General features: G+C 49.1%; 1 pseudogene; it reads right to left on the reverse strand.

Annotated features, from left to right (window-relative positions):
* Window positions 1–50: 50 nt before the first annotated feature.
* Window positions 51–2,301, reverse strand: LOC118575449 (annotated as a pseudogene).
* Between the last annotated feature and the right edge of the window lie 8,090 nt (window positions 2,302–10,391).

Raw genomic sequence — 10,391 nt, forward strand, 5'->3', positions numbered from 1 at the left:
CTCCCTGCAGGGACACCCCTGAGACACATGATGCTCCTCAGCTGCTTTCCTTAGATGCAGAGAGAGATTCCACAACCCCATCGACCACTTCCTCCATGGTAGCATGACATTTGGTCCACAATGGCGATGGATATATCCTCAGAGAGAAGGGGGACCACAGCCACAGGTGCTTTCTTGGTGGGGCTTTCCTGCAGGACACTGCTGGCCCTGAGAGGCTTCACAGCTGCAATGACAGACGGGGACACCTCCACTGCCTTGCGTTTTGGAGCCAGTATGGGAGATGAAACAACCTTGACTGCAGATGGCTTCACATTGACCTTGGGGTTTGGCTTTACTCCTTTTTTCCAAAGTCCGTGCTGCACATTTCACATTCAGTATGGAGTCCCCGATTCCAGAGGTTTCTACCTCCCGCTTTGGGGACAACTCTGTGGGGAGCCGCTTAGCCAGGTGCCTTGTGATGCCTGATGCAGTGAGGCCCCATCTCTGGGGACAGGCGTCAGGGTTGGCCTCTTCCTCTGCGCGGCTCCTGCCTGCTGCTCTTTCTGGGTGTGTTTCTCTCGAGCAGTGTCACGTCTACTGCCTGGGATTTCTGTGGTGTCCCTCAGGGTCTCATCGGAAGTCTCACTAGCCTCAGTCTTAGTCACATGCTCTGAGAAGCAATTTCACTGCCTTCGAGCTCCAGGTTTCTCTTCTTTTGCACCTGCTCTTTTGGTGATGCCGAGCAGCCTCTTTGCCCCAGGAATAGCCTCAGCGTGAGGACAGGAGCTGGCACTGCTCTCAGAGCTTCGCTGTGCCCTCAGGGCCTCCTCCAGTTTGATCTCCTCTAGTGTCTTGATATGCACCTCCTGCATAGACCTGGCTCTTCCTTCAGGCTCCTCAGGTTGTCCTTTGCTGACAGCAACAGGTAACAGACTCGCTGTCTTCTTCACATCAGTATCTGCTGTCAACTTGGGGCAACCTGCGTCCTTTTTGGATTTCTGTCTCTCCATTTCCTGCTGCCAATGTTTCTTTTCTGCCAGGACCTCAGAGAAGGTTTTGATCCGCACTGAGGAAGAGCTTTTGGTTCCTGATGAAGACTTGTCAGTCCGGGAAGGCTCTTCTGTTTTCATATGGGTTTGCAATTCTCCCCAGTTTGTGACTGGCTCTGTCAAGAAGAATTTCTTCCAATGTCTTCATGTGGATCTCACCAGCTTTGTTACCTCTCTCTTTCTTTGGTGCTTTATCAAGGTTGGTTTCTGGAGCTTCCACCCTTTTCCCCAGCCTCTGTGCAAGGCTTCGCTTTAATGGGGATCACTGTCACCACCTACTGAAAATTTTCGTTTTCCCAGGCTCTCAGGAAGACTCAGTCTAACCCAGGGCTCTTCTTGTTTGCTTGACAGAGTTACTGTCCTCACCACAGTGCGAAGGGTCTCCTTTTCAGGGCCTGGATTAGACTGAGGCTCATGTGAAGTGCTGGCAACTCCTGAGGAGCTTTCCCCTTGCTTCTTGGGTTTTTCCTTCATTTCCTTTGATTTAATTTCCTCAAGCGTTTTTATTCCGAAATTCAAACATTCACCTTGCTTTCCACCGACTCCAGGTCTCCGGGCAGAAACCACTCGTGGTCCATTATGAACTTCAGGAGTTGGCTGCAGGGCAGGTGTTTCGCTTTCATCGACCTCCTCAGAAAACTGATCATCATCGTGTCCATCATCATCGTCTTCATCATCATGGCAGCATTGATTACGACGGGTGGATGCGTGGGGCTAGGGACATTTTCTGAACTTTCCACTTTCATCACACTCCACAGCTGAGGGGAGGGATTTGATTGGACTGACAACTTGTTCTGTTGAACTGTGAGCTGGCTAGCCTTTACTTCTTCTTGCAACCCAGGCACAGTGGGTAACACAGTTCTGCTTGGATGTAGGAACAGTCCACTAACGTAACGACCTCTGTTGTGATGGAAAGCACAGTTTAGTTTCTGACATCCTACTGGCTGATTTTCCCAATAAGAAAGAATTTCACTTCGTTTTTTATCAATTTCCATGTGGCGATATCTGCATACCTGTCGAAAACAACGCCCTTCTTGCCATAGTGTGCAAACAGTTTCATTTCCTAGTGCAGCTTCACAGTGACGGAAAGGGCAGCTGTCACCCTTGGTGCATGTAGAATAGAAATAAAAAGAGCAGTCTTCTCCCAGATTAGGCATGCCGGGTCAATTTTCAGGCCAGAAGTGGCTTTTTGGAATAAGCCACTGCTTCCTCAAGGTGAAGACCAGCTCCAAGTGCTCTTGAAATAGACTCACTCTTCCAATGACAACTCAACCACAGACATCTTCTTTACAACGTAATCATTAGCTGGTTGCTCTCAACAGGAACATCTGTGTCCTCACTGAGTTCCAAGCTATTACGCACTTAATACTAGTCAATTTTCCAGGAATTTTTTGGGCAGGGAATATCCCCAAATCGAACCGATGACACTGTCTCGGATTCCCGCGTGCTGCCACGTCTTTCTCTTCCCTTAGCCGTGGTCGCCCTCCGTCCTCACAGCAGCAGAACAAGCAGAAACCCAAGACTGCCTTGTTTTGTTTTTGGAGACAGGGTTTCTCTGTGTAACCCTGGTTGTCCTAGAACTTGTTCTGTAGACCAGACTGACATGAAGCCCTAAAGATCCTTTTGCCCCTTTTAAATTTAAAAGATTAAAGGCATATAACACCACTACCTGGCTATGTTATATACTTTATCTTGTTTGTTTAATTTAGTTTGATTTTCCTGTATTTGAGAACAAACCCAGGGTCTTATGCACTTTAAGGAAGTCACACTGAGCCACATCCCCAGCTCTGTGATGTGTGTGTGTGCATGTGTGTTGTGGATTCAGGTCACTGAGAATTGATTCTAGGCCTTGAGCACACCAGCTAATCATTTTACCACTGAATTACAGCCCCATCCCATCTTTAAATTTTTTATTTAAATTTTTATTTTATATGTACGAGTGTTTTGCTAGAATGCACATATGTATGTGGTGCTAACAGAGGCTGAGAGGGTGCTGTATCTCCCAGAATTGGAGCTATGCCTCCCTGTGGGCCCTCTGAAAGAGCAGCAAGTGCTCCTAACTATGGAGATATCTCTCTAGCCTACTTTTCTCTACTGCTCTGAGATGAGATCTCATTGAATTTCACTTGCCATCCTCCTGCCTCAGCCTCTCAAGTAGAGTGGAAAGCATTACAGCAGACAATTCCAGGCCACAGGAGCTTGAGGCTGGGACTGGATAGTTTCTCACCCCTCAGAGGAACAGGAAGCTGAGCAGCCACCATAATCCATAGCACCCATCATAGAAATCAGGTGAAATCCAGCCTGTTCCCCACCCAGTGTCCTTTAACAGCAAACATGGGAGATGGACTCTGCTTGCTCCCCTACACACTGACTACCCAACACTGTGTCTCTACTTCTGTCCCCACCATAGCCTGTCTTGTCCCCCACACCTGTAATGAGCCCAGCCCTTCTCAGCCCTTACTGGCTGGGGGATTCCTTCCCCTGTTTGGCTTCCACTGAAGTGTGTCCTCTCTGGGGCAGCACCTCCTGTGCAGCTTCTGGAATGATGTGAGAGATGTTTGTTTTCTCCCAGGGGAGAGTCCTTTCTCTTCTCCTGATTGCTGATTGTCCTCTGGCCTTCCTCCTCCTCCTCCTCCTCCTCCTCCTCCTCCTCCTCCTCCTCTATCCAGGGATGCTGGCACCTGTCTGTCTTCTCACTAATTCCCATGGTGGCCTGTCAACCACCTAGTGACTTTACCCCAAAGGAGCTGTGTTACTTCTCTTCCTACACTATCCTGTGATCACTCTGTTGAACTGTCAATGGACCCAACCAGTGATCACTCTGTTGATCTGTCAATGGACCCAACCACTCTGTTGATCTGTCAATGGAACCATCCTGTGATCACATTGTTGATCTGTCAATGGAATTATCCTTTGATCACATTATTGATCTGTCAATGGAATTATCCTGTGATCACACTGTTGATATATCAATGGAACCATCCTGTGCTCACTGTTGATCTGTCAATGGAAGCATCCTGTGATCACACTGTTAATATGTCAGTGGAACCACCCTGTGATCACACTGTTGGTCTGTCAATGGGACCATCCTGTGATACAATGTTGATCTATAAATGGAACCCTCCTATGATCACACTGTTGATCTTTCCATGAAATTATCCTGTGATCACACTGTTGATCTGTCATGGAACCACCATGTGATCACACTGTTGATTGTCTGTCAGATACTCTAGGCCTGTAGCCAATTTGAATGCACCAATGATGCTGAGAAACATTAGGTGACTGTCCAGGCTGCCAGCTGTCTCTGTCTACTCTTGCAAGACTCCCAAAAGTTGCTTGTGTGCTTCTCCCATTTCTCAGGTATTATTATATTCCTTCTCAGGTCTTTGATGAGGTTGAAGACTAGCAGTTATAGTTACAACTTAGTATATATAAATATATAATATCTTAGATAGAATACATTATGTATCAGACTCAGGTTCTTTAGGATAGGACACCTTTTGAATGATCTTTGTAACATGCCACCTACCCACGCTCTAGACTTCCCTGGATTTTACTATGTGTTTTTTGCTTGATATTGTTTGCATTGATTGTAGTTCCATCTTATCTAGGTCATTATCCCTCATTACTCCTGGACAATAATTGATAATCATTTCTTTGTATATAGTCTTGTATTAGGTTAGAACCTTCTTATTTAGACAAAAGGGGGAGATGTAGTGGGTAGCCATTCCAGCATTGGCCAGGAAGTTCCAACCCCCATTGAGGCTTCAGTAATGGTCACATCTACAAGGCAGGCTGAGAGAGGATGCTGAAGACACAGGATTGGGATGCCAGGATCTCTTTGGTTCCTGGAACCTGGACACTGGAGGAAGATTGAGCAGAGTTCTCCAGAGAACACCGCCGGATTGAGCCATATGTTTGCAAGACCCTACAACCTACCTATCCCTTCATTTGTAAGTTACCCCACAAAATAAACCTCCCTTTGAACTATGTGCAGTGGCCTTAATAGTTTTATACAGGCACGCACCACCATCTACGCTTTCCTGGGCATTCTTGATCTAACAGCACAAACAGAATGGAGGAAAATGTTCCTTGACGATCATCTGAAGCTGTTGAGAATGTACCATAACATAAACTGTCCCCTCAAAACAGAGAGAAAGGAAATGTACACTCAGTGCTTCTGGAAAACCGCTCTGTCTGTGAGAGTCATGGAGGGAGAATGGTGAGCTTTGTCCTGTCCATCCCATCTGAAACCCTGTATCAGAAACCTGGGCTATGAAAGGTGGGGCTCTGCTGGAGCTGGAGAGCTGTCCAGGATGGGAAATGGGGGGGGCAAAAGAAAAAAGCAAACAAACAAACAAACAAACAAACAAACAAAAAACCCAAAAATTCAAAAGAAAACAAAAAAGCTCCTTCAGCAGAAATTTGAAATTTTGGTTTGGCGATCCCAGCTTGAGGAAGGTATTGGGTACTGCCCTGGGACTGTCCTGTGGTCCTGCTGCTCCTGGAGGATACCGCCCTTTCTGTTCCTGCAGCTAATGAGTGGGATCCTTGTGGTCTTTCTGAGCAGTGTCAAAGAACAGAAGTCAGAGAGTTTCTGATGTCAGTGGGTTTCTTTCTGGGGAAGATGATGGAGTCAGAGTGCTGTCTGTAGTGAGCAGAGAGGTGTAGCACAAATCCTCATTGGTCTTAATAATAAAAACCCAGAGTCAGATATCAGGGTGAGAGCTGAAAGGTCAGAGAAGCAGAGCATCAGCCACTAGAGAGACTTCTCACCTCTAGGATCCTCAGCCTGAAAGGAGATGATCCTGTCTCCAGGAATCCTCACACTGAATGGCCCTAGTCCTCAGCTAAAAGGGCCAAACTCCTGTCTCCCTGCCTTCTATTCCCGCTTCACCCAGCCATATCACTTCCTGCCTCAACCTTCCTAGTGCTGGGTTAATGACGTGTGTGCTTCCCAAGTCCTGGGAGTAAAGGCATGAGATCCCAAGTGGTGGGAATGAAGGTGTGTGCCGCCACTGTCTGGCTCTGTTTCTCTTTTAGATTACATTAAACTGTGTGTAGTCCAGGGTGGCCTGAATCTCACAGAGATCCATCTGCCTCTGCCTGCTGAGTGCTAGGATTGAAGGTGTATGCCACCATAGGTCCTAGCCCTGTGGCTGGCTCTGCCCTCTGGTTGGGAGACAAGCTATGTTTGTTGAGCATACAAAAATATCACCAGAGGGGAAAGTGGTGGACACTGTGCATTTGACACCAAACAGGACTTTGCTGCCCCAGTTCCCTCCATAAATCCTGCACCCTGGCGTGGTTGGCCCTGCCTCTCCTTGTCCCTCTGTGTGCAAGTCCTCACTAGTCCCCTCTGGTCCCAGGGTGTCTCCTGGCAGCTCCATTAATCACATTCAGGGCTTCTTGGAGGTCTGCTGCTCAGTGACCACTTCCCACCAGTGTGGGGACCCTTCTCAAGCCCGTGAAGCCTTGTTCTTCTGGAGGAGGTCAGCAGCCCCTTCTCAGCACACTAGAGGCCCCAAGGCATGGGGTTCTCAGCTTCCTTTCACCCTGTTTTCCATCTGGGAGGGAGACCCCTGGCCCAGCAGCCTCTCCTCTGGCTAGGAGGAGGAGGACTGGGATTGGTGGAGATACCTGAGCTGAGGGGTTGGAGTCTGAGCTGTGTCCCCTTCCTCTGCACCAGACCCTGTTTCCCAGGATCCTCTCCCCTCCAGAGCTCCTGCACACTTGTGAACTCTACTGTTCCAAAGATGCTGCACGGGCTCCCCGCCCCCTGGCTTCTGTCCTTCAGGATGTCCCTTTCTGTCGTTATTACTAGGGATTCTGATGCTCCGTCTCCCCTCCCAAGATGGACCCTCACTTTGAAGTGGCTAGCCCAGAAGCCCTCACTACACTGTAGCTTCCCCATCACCCCTTCCTCCCTGCCAGTGAGCTTCAGTGTGGTTTTATTTTAGTTTTAATTTTATAATGGTATCTATTTATTGGGCTGGGTGGATGGCTCAGGAGTTAAGAGCACCTGCTGCTCATGCAGAGGACCTGGGATCACACACCAGGACCCAGAGGGCAGCTCACAATCCTTCCTGACCTCTGGTCTAGATGCCCTCTTGTGACTTTTGTGTGCTCCAGGCATAGATACATGCAGGATAATCACTCAAGCACATCAAATGAATAAATTTACCATTTTTAAGTGTAATTTTAAAATTCTACTTATTGTAGCTGAAATCTTAGGTGTCATTAATAAAATCAAACCTGCGGCCAGTTATTGGGGTGAATGCTGGAAGATCAGAGAAGCAGAACAAACCACAGCTACCTCACCTTGCCATTTCCTCAGATGATTCTGTTTCTTCAGACTGGAAGCTTCTGAGTCCTCATCCAAATGGATCTCAGCTGTATTGGTGAAATTATTAAGGCCACTCCACGTAGTTAAAAGGGAGGTTTATTTTGTGGGGTAACTTACAAATGAAGGGGTAGGTTGCAGGCAAAGGTATAGGGTAGTCCGGCGGTGTTCTCTGGAGAACTCTGCTCGGTCCACCTCTAGTGTCCCGCGTCCCGGAACCAAGAGACCACCTCCTCCTGCTCCTCCGTCCTCCGCTCCTTCCTCTGCCCCGCCTTGTGGGCGTGATCATTACTGAAGCCTCAATGGGGGTTGAAACTTCCAGGCCAATGCTGGGATGGCTACCCACTACACAGCTGAACTGTGCTGCTCCAAAGCCTAAATGCTTAATAAGCCAAATGCTTCTAGTTTCTGGTCTTCACGCCTTGTATATCTTTCCCTTTCTGCCGTCACTCTCTGGGATTAAAGTCTGGATTTCTGGGATTAAAGATGTGTGCCTCCATGCTGTGTACAAGTCAGAAGCTTGTCTGGCTCTCCATAGCTTTCTTTTCTCTGCCTCAGATGGACTTGGACGGTCCTTGGGCCTTCTAAGGCCCTGTTCTGAGGTGACAGCTCTACCTAGGGGAAGCTGAGGGAGGATTCCTTCAGGGAGTCCCTGGGAGAAGTCTGATCAGGGCCAGAGCCATTGCTGCCCTATGCTGCCCTCTTGTGACTGTTAGAGATACTGCACTTGCTGCACACACCTGACCCCCTGAGTGCCATCCTGGGACCCACAAGTGGGAAGGAGAGAACCAACTACCACAGGTTGTCTTCTGACCTCCATTCATGTGCCATAGCACCAGTGTGCCCCACCCGCACACTATACACAATAATAATTTATTTTAAAAGGGAAATAAAATCCTTGTGGCCAGCTAGGCCACTCTGCTTAAGAGCATGTATTCAGTGTCCCCAGTCAGGTGGCTCACAACAGTCTGTAATGCCATGTTCTGGCCTCCATGGGCCATGCATTCTCAGACACACACCCCCACACAGGCCATTTATGCATATAATTCAACAATATAAGCCAGGCATGGTGGCACACACTTTTAATCTCAGCTCTCAGGAGACAGAGGCAGGCAGATCCCTGTGAGTTTGAGGCCAGCCTTATCTACCTAGTGAGTTCCAGTCCAGCATCTCTCAGACACACTGACCCTGTCCTCTCCTGTACCCATCATTCCCTGGGTGCCTCATCAGTTCCCAAAGACTGTGACTATGATGTCACCTCCCTGTCCTCTCCAGCACAAACTATGTCCTCAGAGTCTCCACCTTTGTCCCTCTGTCTGAGAACCCACCCCGCCCCTGCATCTAGCGGACATCTCAGTCCAGCATCTCCTACTGAGACCTCCATGTTCCTCCTCGTGTATCCCTGACAGTCCTCATCTTCACCCGGGGCGACTCTGTCTTCCTCCAGGACAGTCTGCAGCTGTGGCTGCTGCTCCAGCCCCTCCCTCTCACACCCAGAGTTAGTCCAGGAGGAAGAGCTGTGATGTCACCTGCAGAGTGGACCCAGGAAGCCTCACTTCCCATGCCCCATCTCACAGGGGAGGAGACTGGAGTGCTCAGCAGGAGCAGGACCCTGCTTCCCCAGGTCCCCACTGCCTGCCTGGCTCCTCCCCTGCTAGAGTTCCCTCCAGCAGATCCTGTGGGGACAGTTGTGCCTCTGTCCCCTTCTGCTCACCTGCTCTAAGTTCCTGTTACACTGTGTGGACAGGTCTGTGTTGTGTGACAGTTTCCCTGGAAAGATACACACACACACACACACACACACACACACACACACACACACACACACACACACATCTAGTCACCTCAGATAGAGAACTCAGGGCTGACGAGGTAGCCATTGTATCCATGTCCAGCTTGGTGAACCATGGAGTTTTCACTTGGGGAGGGGTTACTCACAGGACCAGGAATAACTCACAGTCCACAGCATCACTGAAAAGCCCACCCCAACACAGGAAGTGACTCATGAACTTCCTCCCTGAAGTCCTCTGCATGGCTTCCAGGTAGCTGGAAGGTCAGGGAATTCCCTCCACAGCTGGATGGTCAATGTGCTCCCCGAGAACATGTTACTCCTTTTCATGCTGCTGGGGAGGAATTCTAGAAAATTGCCAGTTTCTTTATATAAAATTATTTTACTTTACACACATGAGTGTTTAGTTATATGTAGGTGCACCATGTGTGCAGTGCCCGCTGAGGTATCAGAAGTGCTTGAATCCCCTGGAACTGGAGTCACAGACAACGGTGAGCAGTCATGTGGTTGCTGGGAATCAAACCCTGTGCTCTGGAGGAGCAGCCAGTGCTCTTCCCCATGAAGTCATCTCTCCAGCCCCTCTTCCAACCTGCTGTTCTCCCAGACACATGACCTTTTGTTACCTCCTGAGTGTCAGAGACCTCCCTGTCCCTCCAAGAGGGAATGTTTCAACTCAGAAAAAATTGCTATGAAACAGTTGGACATTTCCAGCATTCTGGGCCTCATGGTGTACAGACTGTGATCTGCTCCAGGCATCTGCTTCCTTATACTCAGATCACACAGCCATGTTCCTGCCTTAGAGCATCTTATGGCATGATCCATAGCCTGGAAGGAACCTGGTTCAGTAGCCTTGAGAATGATTTCTTTTCCTCCTCCTCCTCCTCCCCCTCTTCCTCCTCCTTCCCATCAGAGAGCCTTCATCCAGGAACTGAAGAACACAGATGCAGAGATCCATAGCCAAGCACTGGGCGGACCTCCAGAAATCCTGTTGAAGAGAGGCAGGAGGGAGCTTAGCAGTGATCAGGGTCAAGGTCATGATGGGGGAACCCACAGAGACAGACCTGAGCTCACAGACTCTGGACTGACAGCTAAGGGGCGTGCATGGGACTGACCTAGGCCCTCTGCATGTGTGTGACAGTTGTGTACCTGGTCTGTTTGTGAGGCCCCTAGCAGTGAGATCAGTACCTGTCCCTGGCACTTGAGCTGGCTTTTGGGAATCCATGACTCATGC

Source organism: Onychomys torridus, unplaced genomic scaffold (genome assembly GCF_903995425.1).
Source record: "Onychomys torridus unplaced genomic scaffold, mOncTor1.1, whole genome shotgun sequence".
Classification (NCBI taxonomy): Eukaryota; Metazoa; Chordata; class Mammalia; order Rodentia; family Cricetidae; genus Onychomys; species Onychomys torridus.